The sequence below is a fragment of the Haliotis asinina genome, chromosome 16 (assembly GCF_037392515.1).
Source record: "Haliotis asinina isolate JCU_RB_2024 chromosome 16, JCU_Hal_asi_v2, whole genome shotgun sequence".
Classification (NCBI taxonomy): domain Eukaryota; kingdom Metazoa; phylum Mollusca; class Gastropoda; order Lepetellida; family Haliotidae; genus Haliotis; species Haliotis asinina.
The window spans coordinates 33,776,113-33,798,090 of NC_090295.1; the positions used below are offsets into that span (position 1 = coordinate 33,776,113).

A 21,978-nucleotide genomic window follows, 5' to 3' on the forward strand; every position below is an offset into this window, starting at 1 on the left:
GGGAATGCTATGGGTTGTAGTTCCGCGGCTGAGCTGACCGCGCTGCTCAGGCATGAACGAGGCCTTTCGTAAATAGGTAATAGGCTACCTGTTTAATCAAGGCGACACTTGGTAATGAATATGTGTTAGTGTCGTGTTTGCGTAGCGGAGAGATAAGGTGGTTTGATTGTGTGTGGGTGTGCAGTATGATGACGGTTTGTTGTGTGATGGTGATGTGTGTCGAGTGTGATGGTGATGTGTGTCGAGCCGGGATGTGTGTGATAATGTGTGTGTCTGTGTGTGGAATGTTGATTGTGTACGTGTATAAAGTGATGGCGTGTGGAGTGATGGTATGTTGAGAGGTGGTATGATAATGTGTGTGTGATTGTGTCTACAGTGATGGTTCTCCACATGTGTACAGTGATGGTGTGTATAATGATGTGTGGGTAGAGTGTTGATTGTGCACATGTGTACAGTGATGGTGTGTATAATGATGTGTGGGTAGAGTGTTGATTGTGCACATGTGTACAGTGATGGTGTGTATAATGATGTGTGGGTAGAGTGTTGATTGTGCACATGTGTACAGTGATGGTGTGTATAATGATGTGTGGGTAGAGTGTTGATTGTGCACATGTGTACAGTGATGGTGTGTATAATGATGTGTGGGTAGAGTGTTGATTGTGCACATGTGTATAGTGATGGTGTGTATAATGATGTGTGGGTAGAGTGTTGATTGTGCACATGTGTACAGTGATGGTGTGTATTATAAAGTATGTGGAGTGCTGGTATGTTGAGCGGTGGTATGATAATGTGTGTGTGATTGTGTCTACAGTGATGGTTCTCCACATGTGTACAGTGATGGTGTGTATAATGATGTGTGGGTAGAGTGTTGATTGTGCACATGTGTACAGTGATGGTGTGTATAATGATGTGTGGGTAGAGTGTTGATTGTGCACATGTGTATAGTGATGGTGTGTATAATGATGTGTGGGTAGAGTGTTGATTGTGCACATGTGTACAGTGATGCTGTGTATTATAAAGTATGTGGAGTGCTGATTGTGCACGTGTGTACAGTGATGGTGTGTACAATAATGTGTGGGTTGAGTGTTGATTGTGCACATGTGTACAGTGATGCTGTGTATTATAAAGTATGTGGAGTGTTGATTGTGCACATGTGTATAGTGATGGTGTGTATAATGATGTGTGGGTAGAGTGTTGATTGTGCACATGTGTACAGTGATGCTGTGTATTATAAAGTATGTGGAGTGCTGATTGTGCACAAGTGTACAGTGATGGTGCGCACGGTGAGTGAGGATGGATTAAGGCCGCTTTTAGCAATATTACAGAGGGACACACCAAAAATGGACTTCAAACGCTGTATCCAGGTAGGAAATCGAACCCGGGTCTTCGGCGTGACAACCAAACGCTTTAACCACTGGAAAACCCCACCACCCCATGGTGTATAGAGTCATGTGTGTGTGGAATGAAGTTCACTTTTAGAGTGGTGTGATGAATGATGTAGAGGTTTAGAGTGATGACGGTGTGTTGAATGATGTTGACGTGTTGATGGGTAATGGTGTGCTGAATGGTGGTGGCGTTTATAATAATGATGACATGTTGAATGATATTGGGGTTTTGAGTGATGATGGTGTGAATGGTGGTGTTGGTGGGTACAATGATGATGATATCTTGAAGGATGTTGCCGTTTAGAGCGATGATTGTGTGCTGAATGGTGTTGACGTTTAGAGTGATGATGGTGTGTTGAATGATGTTGACGTGTATATTGGTAATGGTGTGCTGAATGGTGTTAACGTTTATAGTACTGATGATATGTTGAATGATGCTGGCGTTTTGAGTGATGATGGTGTGTTAAAGAAATAATGTCATAATAGAGAAGTAGTGAGGTGTGGAAAAATGATGTGATAACTGTATATCGATGGAAACAAGTAGCAAACATGGACCCGAAAACAATGACTTAAACTATTTTCAGTTTTGTAACAGAATGATGATGTTCCAGATCAGACCACATAACCGTGTGTTACATTGACGATAAGAGTCATATTCACAAACATAGCATACCTACACAAGAAAAGTGACATAAATAAGTCAGTCGGCAGTTAAACTGTTGATAACTAGGGTTTATCCAATCCAACTAAGGCCAAACAATTCATACCAAATATCTAACGCTAACAAGACGAAAGTCTCTGTAAGACTGTAGGTTCATGTCCATACATGTCAGCTACGGTCATCTCAAGCCACACTTGGTGTATATTGTTGTTCATTCCTTATGTGTAAGAACATTCACAGCCAAGCCACGTCCAGGCAATACTTCTTGTCAGCAGGAGGAAACGACTATACTGATCACAATCTGTCTGTCAGTATGTGTGGTATTACTATCTTGCCGACAGATACTAAACGCATTACACTCTCGCAATTGACCCTGGCTTCCAAGAGGATATCTCAACGGCAGCACACGTTCGGTCGTGGTGTGAGTTTATGCGTATCAGATTGATGGGGAAGAGAGGACGCTGAGCTTCAGAGCAAGCACATACAGGCTGGAATGATGACATGGCACATAAACACGCACACACACACGTACACACACGCATGTACATATATGTGTGTTTGTGTGTGTTTGATGTTGTTGTTGCTGCAACTGTTTTGTGTGTGTGTGCGCGCGCGCGTGTGTGTGTGGTTTCTTCCATGTGGACTCGTGGCCTCAGAAGAGAATTACTCTTCCGAGATTTACTGTGTTGATCTTTAATTTTTTTTACAAGGAAATTTAGCATGGAGTTACCAATATCCTTTCAATAATTCCCTATAATTGTCCCTTTAATTGTTTTCTATAGCCAGCATTCTGGTAAAAATTGTCTTCCTTTGAACGTTCGTTAACAGAATGGGTTGGTAATTGTAATGTTTGGTTTTTTTTGTATTTCATTTCCTCTCAGCTGGACGTCAACAAATGTGGTACAGTATAGATATATATATTAGCACTAGCGGTAAAAAATGCTAAACAAGCTGTTTTAATGGCTGCTCGGATTAGAACGGTACCACGCCGCTAGTTCGTTGGATGTATAGCAGTATGTAGCCAGGAAAAGACATTTCTTAATCCTGTATGCTTGCAATACTTGCACAGTTTTGGTGAACACTGGCGATGATATGTTTCTTGTGCATTTGCAGATGCTTTTGATAATAATAGTCGTTTTGATAATAACAGTTTGTTTTGACTTTCATCAACAACCTAGTTTCATGGAATGTGGTCTGTCAATAATCAGTTATAGGCCTAATGAGCGACAGATCTCCAAACAAGCATCAATGAACTAATCTTGCATCACACAATTCCATTACGCCTACAGCCTTAATTTGTCGAAAAGACCCATTTGGTCCACTGTACAACTGTCATAGTGAATAAATAAATATAGCATTACGCCGCCAACCATTCCTGCAATATCATGGCGGGCACACTAAAAAGTCTCTTCTAAGGTGTTTGCAAATGTTGGTTCTTCTTTGACGCTCTTCCAATGAAATAAGAATTCATTAGAAAGGTTTTACTATTTTATTTATGGTTCTGTTTTGTTTTCTCTTTCCCGATTTGAAAACAGTTCGAGGATGTTACAATATACCTACAAATTACCACATTGCATCCCACAAGACAGGCTTCTAGACGGTAATGGTATTCTGTGTGTGTGAGTTCAGTTTTACGCCGCACTCAGCAATATTCCAGCTATATGGCGGCGGTCTGTAAATAATCGAGTCTGGACCAGACAATCCAGTGATCAACAACATGAGCATCGATCTGTGTTGTTGGGAACCGATGACATGTGTCAGTCAAGTCAGCGAGCCTGACCACCCGATCCCGTTAGTCGCCTTATCTGGCAAACATGGGTTGCTGAAGGCCTATTCTACCCCGGGACCTTCACGGGTCAATGGTATTATCCCCATGTTGAAAATATGACCCTTCAACCATCACATGATGAAAATTGTTCCATAAAGGGGGAAATGATTTTCCAGTTTGGCTAAGATAAAATACGGCTACACTGAGACATAATCACGCAGACTGGTAATGAAGATTCTGTCAGTATTGTTATTTCACTGAGTTCACGTAATTTAGCAAAGTGATCCTCTCTTCGAGTCTTCTGTCTGATTGGATGGTATAATCACTGAGGCCCTTTATAAAATATAGCCTTAGCTAGTAAGGCTCAAACATATTTGTTTTATGATTCTACTGACTTCGTATGAACAAAACTCGAAGTATAGTTATTAAAGATGGATGCAATATGGGCCACTATTTGCTTGATTCACGGACGTAATCATATCTTAACATGAGTTTTTCTCCTCCTGAATATCATTTTACTACGTCTGTGTAGTGCCTGAATGTTGTTTATTGTCGCTGTAGAACGTTATGAAGATGTTCGCAGATACGACAATGTGCGTGTACATGTGTGTGGGAGAAAGGCGCGCATGATTAGAGAGAGGGAGGGGGAGGGAGAGATAGAGATAGAAACAGAAAGAGAGGCCTCGTGAACAGTGGGAACTGCAGCAACTGACTGCAAGACTACCAGTCTTCCAGACAACTGCAAAACAAGGCGCTGATTAAAGGGAACAACCATAATTTGTTGTCACTTGTCTTTACCAGGTATCGTGGGATGGAACCACGGCCCTTTTGCTTCTGCGTTTTGTCTACCCAACCACAGGCTATCGGTTCTTGACAGGTACATCATGCAGTAAAGACACATTTCATGAAAACGATATCCACACAATGAGACAAAACAAGAATACATGGTTTCTACGTCTAAATAGGCATTTCCAATTGGTCTTCTTGCAGCTCGTAATCGGAAATATTTCGCATATATGCAACTGGAGCTATTAACTTCCTCTTGCAGTAAACGTAACAGGGAAAAGGTTCCGTAGATGCAGGAATGCGTGACTGAGTTCAGTCTTAAGCCACTTTTAGCAATATCACGTGGATCTTCAGCCTGACGGGCGAACACTTTAATCATTAGGCTACCCCACCTAGGTAAAGTAGTAATTTCACACTGCTGAGATTACGGAGACTGTCTCTGACATTAGACGATGTCTAACCTCGGGCATCATTCTCTGGGCAATGTTCACAGCCTCGCCGCAAACCTGTGTTATTCATCAGCTCCAAATAAAGAAAAACGCCATTCACGTGTGCATTATTATTGATGAGTGGTAGGGCCGTTTTCAACAATTTTTTCTTAAACTGTTTGGTTTGTAATAATGGGTTGTCATAATCTTGACAAAGATTCCTGTGACAGGCTAGTTGAAACTCTATTTCTGTTCCCTACTATAGCTAGCTGATATCATGCATCAAAGCGCTTCAAGGCTACATAGCCCGTGATCATCCGGGTCCGAATTGGTCTTCAGTAAACCCATGCTTGCCGTAAGAGGCGACTAATGTGATCAGCTGGTCAGGCTCGCTGACCTGGTTGACACCTGTCGTCGTATCCTAGTTACATCGATCGATACTCATGCTGTTGATCACTTAAATATCATTACAATATATACATTCTTAACTTACTGTTTGCACATGTAAATAGCGCTTTCTGACTGAACCATTCGCAAAACTGGGATGATCAATAGCAGACAAATACACACTGTAAACAAATCTTCATCAACTGATAACATCTTCATGTCATGTTGGCGATACAGGTTCACATGGAGTTATCTGACACTGACATGACCCTGCAGTTTAAAGAAAACGTTGTTTCCTCACAACCTTAACAGACTAATAACTGTAAATATTTATTCCCCTCCGCGTATGTGTATGTTAATGGCACTCGTTGCTATCGCCAGTAGCAGGACTTTAATAGAATGTGCACAGAACGAAAACAAAAGCAAACATAGAGTAAATGAACCGTCTCCAGTACACGATATTCTGAAATTCATATGCCAGCTGAGTGAGTGAGTGAACTGGGTTTCACGCCGCCGTGAACAATACGTCTTTCTGGTTACACGGTGGCGGGTCAACGTACTGTGGTAAGAAAACCCGAAGTGACATGGGATCTTACTTTTTAATCAGCTGGATGATATCGACAAGGCATAGTGCTATCAAATCTAGAAACAGAGCCTCGAGTTTCTGGGGTGCCCAACAGAGGCATATCTACACATGCACAGCTCGGCCACCTATGTCCTATGTATCAGGCCCCCCTAAGTAATTGAAGGAACTACAGCAAATTTGAAGGAATTGCATCTCAAATGTAAACAAACGCAGCCCACTCGCGAAACAATTGCAGCGATATCGGTAATTTAGCGGTAATAACAGAAATACATCGGCCCTATCGGAAGCAATGTCGGTAATACTGGAAACACGATCGGCCATCTTCGGAGATTTTTCGGTCGCGAGCGGAAACTCACGCAGCAAAACATGGCGTCGTTGGAAGAAGCACCCGTCTCGGTGAGATTTGTTTTTAGTTTCTACTATTACATTTTTATACTTATCCATCTTTGACCACCCGTGTTGAATGCGTTTAGGTATGAGGTGTTGTCGGGGCAAAAGCTTATGTTTTTAGGAAAAGATAGTCACAAGTCATGCCCCTGTAGTTTGTTTACATCTGAACATCGAAGTCGTGCCGATGATTACGAACGTGCGCCAGATATAACATCATTTTTTTGTAAAATGTGTTTAAATTTGTCAATTGCACTTCGTAGCAAGAAAAATTATGGCTCATAAACTTCTTCATGGCGCACGTTCATGATGTTCGTAATCATCGGCACGACTTCGATGTTCAGATGTAAACAATCTCCAGGGGCATGACTTGTGACACTCTTCTGCAGTGACAATCTTTTCCTAAAAACATAAGCTATTGCCCCGACAACACCTCATACCTAAACGCATTCAACGCGGGTGGTCAAAGATGGATAATTATGAAAATGTAATACTAGGAACTAAAAACAAATCTCACCGAGACGGGTGCTTCTTCCAACGACGCCATGTTTTGCTGCGTGAGTTTCCGCTCGCGACCGAAAAATCTCCGAAGATGGCCGATCGTGTTTCCAGTATTACCGACATTGCTTCCGATAGGGCCGATGTGTTTCTGTTATTACCGCTAAACTACCGATATCGCTGCAATTGTTTCGCGAGTGGGCTGCGTTTGTTTACATTTGAGATGCAATTCCTTCAAATTTGCTGTAGTTCCTTCAGTTACTTAGGGGGGCCTGATGTATGATCTCTAAGCATCCTATACGCGACAAGGAATGGAGGTGCATTCTAAGTTGAAGCGAACACTCTAATGACCACCATGTAAGCATGCCTGTCCGTGTCACACTCTATTGTTTCGATGATCCATTCACCCGTAGGTTCGACTTGATTGACATCCCTACAAACCCTGGGTCCTGCACAGCTGTTGTGTTTATTCGATCAATGAAGTATTTTAACTGATGTGGTGGCGAGATTGAAACCTGGAAGCAGACTAATTAGTAAAAAGTCAGTAACCGTCAAAATCAATGTGCATTTATAAACATCAACCAATCAATTATATCAAAGATTCAGCAGATGTTTTCTGTCCAATTATTTTTTTTCGATATTTATGAAAACAAGTGCAGCGGAATTGAATAGTGGATGCAAATAAAAAAAATCAATGGAATATTAATGTTATATTACATTAACCATAGGTTATGTTGACGTAGGTACGACAGTTCGTTAGCCCTTTCTACCGTATTTTATCGTTATGTACTTTGTCGAAAAAACGTCAGTAAATCATATGTAAAACAGCATAGGTTGGTCGAGTATCTTGAAACAACATTGCGTTTGCAAATAATAAGACCACAAAAGGGAGAAACAGACAACTGATAAGCTGACAGGTGACGCGTGTGAGAAGAATTTGGCTTTCCCACCCTACACATAAACACGCCCGCGCGCCCGCGCGCCCGCGCGCCCGCACGCCCACGCACGTACACACGCAAGTACACACATTATACGTTGACTTCATCCCTTCCACTGATTCATTCACATCTGAACAATAAATACATCATGAGGCATACCACTATTTGGTACCACGAAAGAATGTTTGTTGTCGTTAGACAGAAATACTCTTTTTCCAGTCTGTATCAGGGTCAAACTCACTCACTTCCACACTCTCTGATGCTATCAACATGTGGCATCTCCCAATCTGACTTGACAGATGAGCGTTCTTGAGAAGCACACGTGACAAGCAAAGCTTTCTTGGGTGCCGCATCACAACACCCATCCAGACCAGAGGCAGTGTCCACGAGCGCGTTAAATTACAGACAACAGTTCCTTGAACTCCGTGAGAACCAACACCGATACCAAATCCATATTGGTGACACTGCCACTTGGACTCAGCTATTGGTTGGTCTGAGACCGGCTCGGCACAACGAAGATACGAAGCTACATATAACAGCTTCCCAGATCAATGATTCGCACAGCGGCACCTGGTGACGACTTCCTTCCCAGCAACAGAGACGAACGTGCAGTAGTATCCAGAGGATCGTACTCAGTCTCCTAGAGAACAAACTTCCAGGAACTTCGTTAATGCTGTACGGTAAGTCTGCGAGAATTCGTCCGTGTGTGGGAATTCTGCTATTGATAACATGTTTAGCCTTTAGTTAATCAACCATCTGACTTCGTGTGCGTTTTTACTATTGGCATATTGGGTCTTGGTGTGATAGCCGTAATGGACAACTTTGTTGTTGTTGTTACGCGGTGGTATTTGTTTAGGATGGCATCTAACTATTTATCATATAAATGAAATTTGTTAATCTAGCGAAAGGAGGTTTTCAGTTGATCTGGACTTTTTATCTGTTTGGCGACGGTTGAATTCTATGTCCCTTTTCACCAACGCATGAGTGTAAGGAGTATAGTGTCATCATTTGGTATACACCTCAAATCGATGTATTCTGTGCTGACTATTTTGAACAAACAGTTGTGCTATATTGAACGGACGGACAATCAGATCACTGCACTGTAGCAGAGAAACTGTTGTGTTTTGTGCTGAGTATAACGGACAAACCGTGTTGTTCTGTTTACGCTTGAACAAGCAGCTGCGTTGTATTTAGGCTGTAAAGCTATGCATGGGGCAGGACGAACATATGCCTATTGTATCTGTAATGTGGGCCGGCGGTGATGGGGTAGCCCAGTGGTTAAAGCGTTAGCTCGTCAACTCGGGTTCGACTCCAATCATAGGGGACAATGCGTGAAGCCTATATCGGGTGCCCCCGCTGTAATATTGGTAGAATATTACTAAAAGCCTTGTAAAACCATACTCACTAACTCACTCGGATCGATTGTTTGGTTATCCGGACTGGTATGACGTAACATACACGTTTGCCTTGTGTTGATTGTATAGACACCCGGCCTACTGTGCATGGATATTTGACTTGTGTTGACTGCATTTTTATTCTGGATTTCTGACGTGACATGAAAATTTGTCTTTTGACGCTTGTATTGCTACCCGCCTACAAACATTATTCAGGTGTCGAATGTCTTGATATCTGACCTCTCCGGGGCAACATAAATATGTGTCCGGTGTTTATCATTGTGATATCCGACAACAACGCTACTTACGCAATGTTGGTATCAGACCTATAGCTACTTAACACACATATTTTCCATGGCGTGGATCATAATGATATATGGCCTGTCGAGAAGCAACATAACCTTTGTCGTCTGTATCGATATCCGGCAAGTGACAACACAACATAAGTTTTGTCCTATGTTGACTGTGTTTTTATTCGGTCCATTGTCACAAAACCTACACGTTTGTCTTCTGTTGACTGGAACACATCCTGCATACAGTATGGCAACATACACATTTGTCTCCTGTTGATTGTAACAAATCCGGCATACAGTACAGCAACATACACGTTTGTTTTCTGTTGATTGTAACACATCCGGCATACAGTATAACAAGATATACGTTTGTCGTCTGCTGACTGTAAAACATTCGGCATACAGTAGAGCAACATACACGTTTGTCTTTCGTTGTATGTATTTTATAATACAGTAACGTAACACACTGGTACCTTCTTTTTCTGATGATAATATTCGATACACATTTGTTAGGTCAACCGATCAAGTTTATGTGGGGCTTATGAATAAATACATCTGCATAATAAAACATAATGTATTATTAACATTCAGCAAACTGACATTTTGTCGTTATTTCAAATACATTACAGAGCATGTGGCAGATTCTTTGTATATTCTCCTGATATGGTAAACACTTTAACCTGGAACTATCGATATTTGTCTTTGGCATTCTTTGATTGTCAGATTCTAAAAATACAAAATTTGCATTAGACAGGACAATGTATTATTCTGTCCAACAACATGTTTTCTATTCGTATGGCTTGATACAATTAACATGCTGAATGCCACAGACACTCATAAAATACAGATCGGGTCAGCTCCAACGATCAAACAAACACATATAATTTGCAAACCATGATAACGTCATCTAAAACACTTATAGTAAAGGCAATAGAGTAATGATAAATTGAGTCTTGTCCTCGAACCAGAATCTTGACATCAGTTAGCGTGGCGATGTGAGAGGCAAATGGTATTGTGGTGATAAGTCAGCCATTTTGTCTTTGCATTTTAAATTCGTCTGTCCGATCTTCCCTGCCTCAGCAGCGTACCAAACGAGTATCCACATAAATATGACTTATACACGTTATTTCAGAAATAGTTCCGGTAGTTATATATGAATAATAAATAGAGAACAAATCTATTTCCAGGAGGCACAGACTAGCCCTATAGGAAGCGATCTTGTGTTTCTCATTGATTTACTTATTGCATCTTCCCTTTGTTATTTTCTGTCGTGGGCGAAAAATAGGATGGGAATATTTTGTAAATACATTCGCATTTGAATGACTTAAAGCTTGACACGAACAACAACAATGTAATCTTCGGAGAGGGATCGATGGCAGCACCATTCATTCTTGTATATGGAAATAATGGACTGTCATAAGACTTTCAGAAAACGTTTCGAGTAGAGACATTTTTCTTTTATGTTAAGGAACAATGGACTGTGAAGGAAGTCAATTAAAGCAGGTTTGAGATCGAAAGTCAATTCATATGATAATTCCGAACAGAATCGTCAGTTATCGACTTGATTCCAACGGTTAATTCAATAGAAAGCTTTTACGATCCCCAAAGTTGAACAATAATGCTGATTTCAGCTAGTGATGCAAAACAAAAAGTGGTAGAGGATGTACGTCATTGTGGATAATGGAACACTTAATTCCACTTACACATTCCGGCTTTTTGAAACAAAAGTATCCTGAGGCACCTCGCTGAGGAACATGGTTATACAGGCAACATCTCAAGCATGTTGGTATAGATTTGTTTAAATACATTGCATGGAACAGAGAGAGGTTACCATCAGAAGAAATCCAGTGTACGATTTCGATAGTATCATAGATACATGTTTGTGCATTGCTTTTTGTCACATAGTATGAGGACCATGACGAGTAATTTTACAAATAAGATTATGATGCAGTATGTTTGTAATAGTACAGTGAAGACAGCAATTGCAGTTTTGCAGTGTGTTTGAGTTTAACTAAGTTAGGTTTTGTTTGCTATACGTTCCCTTTCAATAATCTGTGCCCTTGCATGGTTAGTTCCCTCCTGTCATTTGTCATGAACAATTGCCGATATGTTTCTGTGTTCGTAAGTGACATGTTTTTGAAGCACAGTTGTGATGTAACCCGGAATGTGGTTTTAAAGCGATATTGCAATAAATACCATGATATCCATGAGCCCGTCTCAAAGTGCACTAAGGGACGTATTAAATAAGAAAAATAACAAAAAGACAGCAACTGCCCGCAGACGCTCAACAGCGATCCACATATTCTAGGCTTTGCGTGTACGCTAACCGTCCATAATGGTCTAACACTATTTCACCACAATGCTCGTAAATATTGGAAATGGCTATGTCAAAGCATGCCTTGGCTGTGTCCGTCGGAAATAACTAAGCAGGCATGCAGTCTTTCATGCCAGCATTGCCGAGACAAGGGGGAATTGTTATACCAATATTTATGGACGGTGTATTAGCAGATAGGCCGAAGGGAGTAATGTCCTTCTGTTGCGGTGTTATAACGATTTATCGTGGCGGAACTCAGCAACTTCTAATAGGATCTTCAGGCAGAGTCACGACAAACACATTATAAGTAGAGAGAAATACCTGTTTGTTTTTCTGGACGTATTGGAACCTCTGTTTGTGATCTGTTTGTGAATGGTTACCTAAAGCGCTTTTTCTTGTCAGAAGGACAGTATGCATAACAGGAGGAAGAAGCTTTTGTTGCTCTACGAATACACACAACATCTACGAAACTGGATGCAATGGTGATGCATATAAATCATGTATCCAACTATGCATTCACATACTCAATTACCTAGACACATACATACATACATACATACACACACACACACACACACACACACACACACATACATACATACATACATACATACATACACAGACACACATACATACATACACACATACATACACACACACATACATACATACATACATACACACACACACACGCATACATACATACATACATACATACATACATACATACATACATACATACATACATACATACATACATACATACATACATACATACATACATACATACATACATACATACATACATTTTCACACGAAACATTAAAAATCCTCATATTATGGTGTAAATAATCAATTCTCATCTACAGTGTGTCAAGATGTCAAACATGAGTAGTAGTACTGAATGCACCCAAAACATTAATGTTAATAGTCCCAAGCGACTGAGCAGTCTAGGTTCTCCAACAAAAAACGGTCTACACACATTCAAGCATTCTGTTTGATATGCATCGAAATTCGAAGCTCCAACGCACACTTTTTGTACCTTCATAGACCATTTTGTTCGTGTGATTTGAGCGGAAATATTTGTAGGAGACCAGTAATCCGTTTCAAAGACAGAACGCAAATCCAACGATAGTTTCTCAAGTGATATCATATACGCATCAGATGCACAAAAAATTGAAATGAATTATTCGAAAATACAATTACCATCTTTGCAATTCATGAAATGTAAATTGTCTGATTGGTCCGCTATGTTCATGGCTTGCATTCGGGTGCAACTGCTCACGGAACAACCGTAAGGTAATCTCTCATGCACACTCATCCGTACTATCCTTCAATACGATTAGTTCTCCTACGGTGAAGACTTTACTTTGGCCTACATCCTCACGGACTGCTATCAAATTCCAATCTTTATCGTGGAGGACTAGCCTCAAACCAAAGCCCAATATAGTCGTCTCATTGTCTGTAAATGTCTTGTAAATCTCAACAATAAGATAATATTTACGGGCTCACTTGCAGGCGGCTTTTATAACATCAAAGACAAGCTTGCACTTTGTATTTCAGTGTCATAACCTTTCTGCAAAGAATGGACAATGATTCTGTCTACAGTTGATATGAATATTTATGGCGTCTTTGCTGGTAGTTCTGAGACGGTCATTGAGCTTTCTGTACTCTATGTGGAAAGACAAACACAAGATCGTTGTATTAACCATTGGTGGATTCGAGACAGAATGGAGCCGGTTATATGATACTGTTTGCAATCAAGCATATCACCGATTCCGTGATGTTATTAGCAAAATTTAGTGGTCTTTTGGAGTGCGATATAGCGTGCCTTTTTCCCATTTGAAAACAGTGTTGAGAAATGATACACGTGGATCCACCTGCGGTCTCATTTCTGTGGTACATCTAAAGAAGCAATTATCATCCTTACCATTATGAGTGTAATCAACATGGTAAACGATGAATTGTTTAAGAGCGACTTTGATAATGTGGAGAAAATTGAATTGAATTTGGTATTGGGTTGCATTTGCCGTTCTCATATACAAATTTACCGACCAACTGCACGGCAACAATAGATCACAAATCATGAATAATTTACGTTTTCCTAATACGTGCTCTGCACACAGTTTGGTTTTACCGGTAACCCAGGTAACATAAATAATGCCAGATGCCACAAAAGTTTAAGTTACATTCTTGGTATGTCATCTTTGTGCCACTGAAATAGTGATTAAATACTTGACCGACCATTTCTGGGCTGCTGGGCGGTGGGGCGGTGGGGCGGTGGGGCGGCGGGGTAACCTAGTGGACAAGGTCTTCACTGGTTCCGCCAAGGACATGGATACAGTCTGAATTCCCTTCCCCGTGGTACTGATATAATGTTGCTGAAATCGACGCAGAATCACGCTCACTTCCCCACCAGCCATGTATTACTGTAATCCTAATCTTAGTCAGCACCTGCAGCAAGGATTCTAGAGTACTGAGACAGCATGAAGCTCGAACATTCACAGGGGTTAAGCGATGAATTGGGAACGGTAAACACTGTCCACTTTTTCTAGGAATTTCTTCCGAATGCGGATCAGGTTCTGCAATTTTTAATTCTGAATTATGACTTCATTGGTCACTATTACTGAGTCAGTTAACTTTTACGCCGCTTTTAACGAATTCCAGCAATATGATGTCGGGGATCGAACCCGGAACTTGGGCATGACGAGCGAACGCTTTAACCACACAGCTGCAAAACCGTCCCGGGTCACTATTAAATAGTGATGGCACAGGGTGCTCGCGGAAAAGAGGGCGTATACTGACCATGGTTTATCTACGCAACAAACACTAATATCTTTCAAATGCAGGCAGATAATGCGATACGGGAATATGCTTACAAAACAAAATACCGACAAGCATCAATTTCTGCGACAGATATGTCAAATCAGGACATTTCTCCCACGCGGTGTTTATCTCAGACATGTACATCATACCTATCAATACTCATTTGCGTTATAAAATAAACCGTCTTCAATTGGAATCACATTGATACACAATACACGTACTATGCTCATATTAAGAACGTATTAGTAAATTCTTCAGTAACTCACATGCATGCTTGTAGGTTGCCACTAACGGGATTGTATATGAGTTGTATGTCGATACTCATGATGTAAGTCACTAGTCTGTGATAAGACAATCCATAGCAATCCATGGAATATGGATATGGATCGGTTGTAGCTGAAACATTGCTAAGCGTGATATGAAACAACAATAGAAAACATTTAAGGATACGTCGTATTTGTTATGAAATATTATTTAGAAAGTGATCAAGTGTAACGTGTTATATTTAGAATTACACTTTCTCTGTATAAAGTTAGTGCGTGTTAGTCGGCTTACTAACTAGTGGTGTAGGTTCGAATCCCCCGTCCTGATATTGCCGGAATATTGCTAAATGCGGCGTAAAGCTAAACTCACTCACAGTTTCCTCTCTAGAATCAATGCATTTTCACGATCTCTTTGTCATATATGTTTTCAGATTCGCGCTATGATGAGTGACACATCTCAGTTTTCAGGATATATATAATATAATATGGATTAAGATGCATGAGTATGTAACTGAGTTTGTAGAGGCGAAACCCGTTGCAATAATCATAAGAAATTACAACCCAAATCAAATAATCATAAGCACTTGTGACAGCTGGCTAAAGAATGGTGATGACGCGAGGAACGCTGTCTCAGGAGTATAACGGTATTCACCCACAAAAGACTATTGTCAGTCAACCTCGGGAGACACATTAACAGACACGTTTCGTACCATTAAAACTATAATGCTTACGTTTGTACATATCGGATTGATGCTGTTGTGTAAGGCTTGATCTGATTCATGTGATACTCTAGATCTCCTCATCTTGAGAACACACAACCTGAAGCATAAGTACCGTCCTTGGAACCACTCGGTACTCATTACATCAATATCACTGACAGAAACGAAAAAGGTGGTTCGATGATAACATCATCCAGTTCTCTTTGATGGATTGACCGTCTGTGCTATATGATGATTATCATCTGATACCAGTGCGCAAAACGTTGACAACGTCGTCTGTGGCTGTATATTGTAGTTACCATTAGCGTTACTCACACGCTGCAGATCGATCATTAGTATAACACAACCGATTGATCATTGTTATTAATCGATGACTTCCGTCGCTGAAGACCCTGACACTGATCCACTTAACGGCGTATTCTTTTGGTTCGCGGTATTTGGTTTGGTCGACACCCAGTCTGAATAAAAACTAAATCACGAAAGGGGTTTTCATCTTGATTCAAACAACAATGAAAACAGAACTGGGAAAGTCCTTCATAATCTTGACATGGTAGTCTAATGGTTAAAGCGTTAGTCTGACGGTCCAGTTCGATTCCTAATTTGGTTCGAGTCTCAAGTTCATCGCTCGGGTACTTTCTATTTATATTCATATTTATATTATTCAAGAGATGTCTTCGTTTTACTCCATAACATCCGCATTGGTATAGTTTTGTGCACCTTTGATATGAGATATTTACAGTTCGCTCGACGTGTCCACACAAACCCTCTTCAATTTCTTCTATTCAGGGTACTGAGGAAGCCACATGCTGTAGAACATTACAAGTGTGTACAGTCACATAATATTTAAAACACATTCTCTATTCTTGAATCCATGATTGATGTGTGTTGACAGATTTTAACAGTTTGTAGATTTGCTGCTTTCAACAGTAACTTTAATTTACATTCACAATAACTGATGCGGTGAAATGGAGGGATATATACCAATCTCAAGTTATGAAAATCACGTAACATACACGTTATTGTGGAACATTATTTCTGCTTTTTCAATATTTAATTGACCGGATATACATCGTAATCGTGCACTTGCTGTCCTAATCTTGTAATGTTAACATCAAAGAGATAATGTTCTGCTAAAAGATCGGATTTAAAAGCGCTATATAATGAGGTCTAGGGTGATAGAGTTAGCGAGGCAGACCAGAGTTGCAAGTATTTTAACCTTTGTGTTACAGATTTTATAACATATCTGGGAAGTTACGTCACTAAAGTTTAAAATATATCCAGATCCCGAGTCCACATGATACAAGCAAACAAAGCCTCTTGCGTGGCATGTTATAGAAAACGTAGTATGGAATCGCAATCGTAAGATTGAATGAGTAAGTTATTTTTTCACCGCTTTAACAATGTTCCAGCAATATCGCAACGGGGGACACCATATGGACTTCTCACGTCAAGCCCACGTGGGGAACTGATCCCGGGCCTCCGACGTGACGAGCCGAAGAGTTGACCTTTTGACTACCCCACCGTCCTTGCTCACTGTAAAGTGGGTTCGTCCAGTGTAAGCGATGCAACCCCACGCCTTTACAGTTCAACCCCAAACTTGTCATGAGCCATCAGGTCGTCTGTGGTTTGATCTTCATTTCGACATTGCAAGACACAACCACGCCTATCTAGGAACACCAAAGTGAACTGGGACCAGGGACCATTAGCCTTGTTTCCATGTGGTATCCATCATCGATATGGGACACCAGAAACAGACCTCACGCATTGAACACACGTAGCGATTCGAACCCGGGTCTTCGGCGTGACGATCCCACGCTTTAAACTGAAGTCTTATCCAGAAACCAACAATTATTATAAGAGTACGAATACATGCACCTCGTATGCGTAACCTCGATTCACCTCAAACATGAATTATACATGACCGAATCTTGTACTTGTGTCAGTATTTCTTCCATTTTAAATAAACACTTAACGTCACTGAAACCAACACAAATTCAAATCCAGTATAATAAATATTGATTTTTCTGTGGTGGAAAGTTTGTGATTGTGTGTTCGCAAATAAATACTGCATCAGTTGTGCTAAGCGAGACTGACTCCGATTAATGGGGTTACAAATGGAGTTAAGAATGATCCTGGTATTGGTGCCATGCATCACCACTTACATTGTAAACCAAAAGTCACTGTGTTCTGCAATCTGATTGGTTGAAAAACGTGATCAAATGGTATTAGAATCCCGGAAACTGCAAGAAGATTCCCGGTAACTGCAGGACTATTCACTGCGTATTGACACGTAAAAACATCGCAAACAATTCTTTTGTTGTGTCATTAACAGTGGTGACGTCATTCAAATCATACTGTGACGTAAAGTTAGAATGACGTCACAAATAAGCATCTCCAAATGCTACCAAGGGAACCAGCTGAAACGGTTAGCTGATGACACTTCACTGCTGTAGCCGTACTAGATGTAAATGAGTGCAGACAATAAAACCCTTTGGTGTACTTTGTTTACAATGTCGATAACCATCATGTATTGGCCATTTTCCAGGGGTTAGTGAGCATTTGAAGCACGGGAATATTTCATTTGAAACCTTCGGCTGGCGTCGTCGGTTCCAAATGTATTCCAGTTCTTCAAATACTCAATAACACCCGGAGATTGGTCAATACATGATGTTTAGCTCCTAATTATTCATCACATAATCATTTCCCCCTTGGTTGTTTATACCCGAGTACAGGAAAGCCATAGGTTGCATATATATAACATGCGCGTTTTTCAGTGACAGTTGACCGTTGTGACGTCATATAAACGCACACATATGTTCTATGAACTGGATCTCAGTATCAACAACGTGTTTGTTGCTTTTTACAGTAAGATCCCAGGGGAAATATCCACGACGGCAAACTCTTTCAGAAACAAATATCGCGGCACTAGAAGCAAATTCTTTATCAGATTGTCTATCTTTTGTTTATGCAAATTCATCACATTTGTGGCCCTGCAAAGTGTTTTACATGTTGGTGAAAATTGTTTCCAAGTTTGGAAAGTATATATTTTTTTCTGATTACTTTCATTTCTAGTCAGCTTAGTTTATGTCTGTAAATGTATACGGTGACCGTACAGGTGGATTTGATTTTCCGCTGATTTTAACAGTATTCCGGTTATCTGGTGGCGCATCGGCGTGTTGTGCCAGTAGAGACATAAGAGACCGTTCATGATTTATGGCTATTGGCTAGGAGGAGGGTTGAGGACGGGGGTGTGGGGAGATGGGGCAGGGAGTGATGTGGATTTTTATTGAGTAACAAGCATGCACAATGTAAATCTGCATATAACGTTTTAATATCCACGTCCCTCAAGTTGCTGACTCCCTGCTTAGACGTATGAAAGAGATGGCCACCCCCCGCCCCCTTCCTCTCCCGCCCTATTTAATTTCATCATCACCCACCCCCAACTCCGAAAAAACCCGCCATATATGAACGGGTCTAAAGTCATGAGTTTAGGGTTTCAACACGTTGATAAGAGCTATGGTGACCGTGCATTTAAACTTAGAAATATCTCAGAGCGAATCGGAGATTGAATCCTATGCAGTATTCCCAAGAGACGCAATTTCATGGCGAATTTGTCCATCTGATTAACTTTACCCCCAACACTACAAAAATATAAGTTTGTGAATTTTAAGACTCCCATAGCGTGAGGGATTACATACTTGTTGGACTTGTGGGAAAATACACTCTACGCATCAAAACAAGGAACACGTGTCCCAGATTTAGATATTAGATTGAACATAAAATGGGTCACGGTCATGAGAATTCACTTTCCACTGTAAGCTTAAGCAGTGTCAAGTATTGCCTGTTCACACCGATGGCGAAATGATAGTACGGGTCATGTTTGGGGAATATTACTCCAGCTGGCATGACGAGCTTCTTGCGCAGGTGCTTGACGATGACCCTGGCGTGCACCAGAATGCTGCTGCAAATGCTGCATAATACTAGCATTATCGAAGTGCGATGTTAGCACGTTTCATAACAGAGCCAACGGTCTGTTGGATTTTATCACAGTAGCGTCAGACGGTTAAATCGCTTATCGGCCGCCGAACATGTCGACCGTTTATCTGCTGTTAGCGCCCAAACCTTCATTAAGATGTCGGTACATGTCCGTTCTCCATTAGCTGGATGAAGCAAACCTCTTGCTTTCTCCATCAGCAGCTCTATTTTGCATGTTACTGACAGAACACGGTGGTTTGATTTGGTTTGTTGGTTTGTTGGTTGGTTGGTTGACTGGTTGTTAACGCTGTACTCAGCAATATTCCAGGGCTGTAAGTAGTAGAGCCTGAACCAGACAATGTGATTAATAGCATGAGCCTCGTTCTACGCAATACGATGACATGTGTCAACCACATCAGCGAGTCTGACACCCCAATCCCGCTGGTCGCCTCTTACGACAAGCATGGGATACTGAAGACTAATTCTGACCTGGATCTTCACGGGTGAGTTGGTTTGAAATTACTAATGAGGAGTAGTATATCATCCTGCATCCTGTTTCTACATTTTGTTTAACTGTCATGTTAACCTTTAACAGCTGTATAATATTGGCGATATTAACCGTTTTCAATGTCTTAATTCTCTGATAACATTAACACCTGTACAGTTAGATATATACTTTTGTTTCTGTGTACGCCCGTGTTTAAAAGTGTAGAAACGGGAAGATCGGATAAGTGAATAAGAGAAGACACATGGCAAATTCAATATTATATATTCCATACAAATTGGAAAATTGTATGTGCTTTGGTCAATTGGCAATAATTGATAATAAATACACCATACTAATCATGATTAATTGTAATGTCAATTAAATATACACCTTCATGATAATACTCTTGAAGCCGAATGTTAAAATAAAGATATGTGGTGACGATAAGCGCAGTTTGGTAAAACATTTATTCCTGCAAAACAAACTTGACTGGCGGCGTGCATTATACAACAGAACCTCACACGCCCATAATGTGTGATGTCTGCCTTTGACTCCTTCAAGGACTGTATAACTCCATGGAACAATGTTTCTGTCAGTGTTATTGATTCTGTTTGCCATACAGTTATAGCTGACTTGAATTCATTCATTGTTTGTGAATGAACTGACTGCGCCCAGTCTCCAGCGTGCTGTTGGCATTGTGGAAGCTGACAGAAGGGCGATGGTCACTACGTGTAATCTTTCAGTTAGTGGGCCATGCGACTTTAGGGTAAACTCCAACAAACAAAAACTGTTTCATGACTGACTCCGTTCAGAGTGTCCACGGTCAGCGACAAAACCTACTCTCCATTGATCCGAAACCACTGCCTAAGCACTCGAGCTCAAACGGCGAATGTAATTGCTGGATCGGTTGTGTATAATTCATGTTTAAGGTTAATCGAGGTTACGCATACGAGGTGCATATTTTCGTACTCTAATGATAAATGTTGGATTCTGGAAAAGATTTCAATTTGAGGTTTGGGCCTTTGGGGTAACCTTACGGTTAAAGCGTGGGATCGTCACGCCAAAGACCCGGGTTCGATTCGCTACGTGTGTTCATTGCGTGAGACCTGTTTCTGGTGTCCCATGTCGATACAACATGGAAACATGGCTAATGGTCCCTGGTCCAAATTCACTCTGGTGTTCCTAGATAGACGTCGTTGTGTCTTGCAATGTCGAAATGAATATCAAACCACAGACGACCTGAGGACTCATGACAAGTTTGGGGTTGAACACCGCTAAGCATTCGAGCTCAAACGGCGAATGTAATTGCTGCAACCTCTCATCAAAAAGAGGAGTGGAATCAGGCGATTGAACATATGTCTTTCTGCCATCCTTTCTCTCCAACGGACACTTCTAGTGACAACACTTGAGTATCTTAAGTTTCCAACATATTTCGATGGTGGATACAACATGGCAAACCTGCACAATCATCCCTGGTCCCAACTCACTTTGCATTTCTTTTATGTCTATGGCTGTGTCTTGCAATGTCGAAATGAAGGTTGAACCAAATCCGACCTGATGGCTCATGACAAATGGTGAGGCTGAACTGTAATTGCGTGGGTTTGCATCGCTTGCACTGGCCGAACCCCACTTTACACTGAGCAGGAACGGTGGGGTAGTCTAAAGACTCGTCACGTCGAAGATCCAGGATCGATTCCCCACCTGGGCACATTGTGTGAAGCTCATATCTGCTGTGCCTCGTTGAGAAAATTTATGGAACATTGCTAAAGGCGGAGATAAAGCATACTCAATCCCCCATATTGTGCAGGGAAGGTCGGTCTTGTGCACTGAAGAAGCAAATCCTGACGCCGTTATTTGTCACAGTTACGATGCTTTGGGCAATC

General features: G+C 41.0%; 1 protein-coding gene across 2 annotated transcripts in view; it reads left to right on the forward strand.

Annotated features, from left to right (window-relative positions):
- The first annotated feature begins 8,333 nt into the window (after positions 1-8,333).
- The window catches only part of LOC137268196 (neuropeptide Y receptor type 5-like), a 128,273-nt gene continuing 114,628 nt past the window's right edge, over positions 8,334-21,978 (forward strand). Inside the window, exon 1 of one of the 2 annotated variants that reach the window (XM_067802729.1) lies at positions 8,334-8,504. The gene's annotated coding sequence lies outside the window, so the exon portion shown is untranslated. The remainder of the gene's footprint in view (positions 8,505-21,978) is intronic. The other variant, XM_067802730.1, reaches the window with a different exon arrangement.